This window comes from Belonocnema kinseyi, chromosome 3 (genome assembly GCF_010883055.1).
Source record: "Belonocnema kinseyi isolate 2016_QV_RU_SX_M_011 chromosome 3, B_treatae_v1, whole genome shotgun sequence".
Taxonomy (NCBI): Eukaryota; Metazoa; Arthropoda; class Insecta; order Hymenoptera; family Cynipidae; genus Belonocnema; species Belonocnema kinseyi.
In genome coordinates, this window is record NC_046659.1 from 83,242,584 (window position 1) to 83,245,668 (window position 3,085).

Genomic DNA, 3,085 nt, shown 5'->3' on the forward strand with positions numbered 1-3,085 from the left:
AAAATCACGATGTCATATGAAATTTGAAATGTTTGGTATTGGATATTGTTGACAGATGACAATACGCCAATTAGCACAAATGGTAAGTTCCGACAGTGCCTATAAGTGTGTCTACTGGCCGCCAGATGGCAATACCGGTTTCATATGTATACACCTGGTATTGTATTGACTTTTTCTCGATACACCCTACTTTTCACTGGAGAAAATAAGTGGCACACTTTTGATCAATAAAGATTTATAGAGTAGGCAATAGAAGTTTTAAAAAATTTTTGAAACTTTGATGAGAGCCTGGATAATTTTTGCTTTTGAAAATTTGACACAAATTTAACACAAGACAATATATCTAAACAAATATTGTTTTTTTTTTAACTTTGCTTTTTAAATTCCAAGTTGTAGTATGTACCTGTACAAGAAGTAAAAAAATTTCAATTTTTAAATCATGACGTTTTTCCTAGTGTTAAATTAATGGGATGATTTGATTGATTGGCCTTAATGGAAAATTTCCGAGCAAATTTCGAAAATGCATTTTATTGGCCACAGCGAAAGGGTGACCAAACGTGAGTTATTTTTACCTTAAAAGGTGGCTAAAATTTACTGACGGTGCATAATGGGCATCGATAACACAGGCCCAAAAAAGGAATAGTTGTCTGAACTGTATACGAGACTAGTTTATCCTTATGTATTTTGAGCCACTTAATCCGAATCCGACCTTAGAATTGAGATTTAACTGCCAATTTCCCCTAGCCTAGAGGAAAAGTTAAAAATATAGGGAATTCTGCATCTGTGAAAGTGATTATTGTAAAAGCAGACTGCCTGTACTTTGCAGCTAATAAATGCAGTTTTACGTATTTTGAGCAGCTGAAACCAAATTCGACTTTAAAAATTCCCCTAGGTGCACAGTAGGGTATTTTGGATTTGTTCGTGCAAATTATCGACGACTCGTCAATTTTCAACCGAATTGAATTTTTTTAAATACTCCTGAATAAATTCACTGTCGGAGAGATATGACACTATTACAGTTTGAATCGTCAGTAAGTCAAAAAACGTCGACCAACGTCGGCAGTCGTCGGCCGAATCTTAGGCTATTCAGATGTCAGTAACATTTGGCAATTCGTACAAATAATGCTTCATGCTCATTGTTATTTATGTTTTCAACCATTACAAGTGCAAACCTTTCTATTCTCATTCTATTTTTGCAATAAAAGTTTTAAATAAAAGTTAATAAACATTCATAACGTTAATACTTTAATTTTCAAATTATTCAACCGAGACACGTTTATTCTGAAGAAATCGACGAAAGAGTATTTTATAGAATTTTAAATGTTTTTTCTTACATTTTTTATGTTTATTTAAATAAAATTATTATTTAAATAATAAAATATCAATGTACTACATATTATTTTAAAGTAAGGGTTCCGAACTCGTTGAATGAAAATGTTTGGGTGTGTGAGTATCTGCTCTGATCAGTAAAATTAAGAACAATAATAATTAAAGAAAGTTATATGCGATATGAAATTGTTATATCAGTGACATTATACTCTTTTCCATGGTCTTATTACTCGCGGAATCTGAATTTTATGATTTTTGTGTCTGCCGACGTTAGTCGACGTTGGTCAACGTTTTTTTGACGTACTGACCATTCAAACCATAATAGTGGCGTATCTCTCCGAAAGTAAATTTATTTACGAGGATTTAAAAAGAAAAATTCAATTCGGTAGAAAATTGACGAGTCGTCGATTATTTGCACGAAGAAATCCAAAATACCCTACTGTGAGGCGTCAGATTTTTTCCCTAGCATAGGAGAAAGACCTTAAAATAAAGAAAAAGCCAGGTCCTACTTGAGTCATACTTCTACGATGGCAAGGCTATCCGAAACTTTATGCTTATTGAGTAACTGAATTCAAATTTGACCTCAAAATCAATTTACAGGGTGTCACATTTTTCCTAGCCTAGGTAAAATAGCAGGAATTTTAAAAACAAAATCTTACGGTTTTACGTAGGCTATGATCATTAGGGTGGCTCAAAAACGTTTTTTTCAGAGGGCAACGATCCCCCCAATTTAATTCCAAATCCGAAAAAAGGAATTCCCTAATTTTTATGTATTTTTATTTTTCTATTTTAACAGGTGCCGGTTTTGAGTTAAAGTTTCCCATGTAAAATGCATGGCGAAAAATCACTTTTTTGAATTTTTGGAATCATTTTTAAAGGTTTGAAAAAACATGACGGGAAAGTATGGGGGCCTATTGAGAATCATCCAACAAAAAATTTTATGTATCAGACATATGGGGTTGACACCTCTAATACACCCTCACGAGTACCTGAAAACTATCCTTAAAACAAAAACTGTCAATTCTTCATGAAATAGACCTTTTGAGCACTGTATTCTCGTATTTTTTTTTACTTAAAATTATTACTATTGGTCTAATGGCATATTTATTATCAATGTTTAATTTATTATCAATTATTTAAACAAATGAAATTTTTTTGAAAATTTGTCTGCCCCCTTAAAATTATTATTATTAGTCTAGTGGAATATTTAAGAACATTGGTTTATTAATTTGTAATTGTTCAAACAAATGCAATTTTTTTGCATAATTTTTGTTTGAAAATACGTTTTTTCCCTAAAAATGATCACTATTGGTCTAGTGATATATTTATTAAAATAATTTCATTCATTTTCAATTATTTAGAAAAATGAAATTTGTTCAAATAATTTCGTTTTGAATTGTTTTTAAATAAAAATTATTACAGTGGGTCCAGTGGAATATTTATCAGTAAAAATTAGTAACTGATTAATAATTAATTCATCAGTTATATTTAAGTAATAATTTTTATTAGAATTTGTTTTTTTAATACAGTTAATCAACCAATGTTGATAAATATTTCACTGAAGAAATATTAATAATTTTTATTAAAAAATAATTAAACAAGTTTTATTTGTTCAAATAATTACAAATTAATGAACTAATGTTAATAAATATTCTACTAGACCAATAGTAATAATTTTTAAGAAAAAAGAATTATTAAAATAAATTATTTAAACAAATTCCATTTGTTTGAATAATAAACAATTAATGAACGAAAG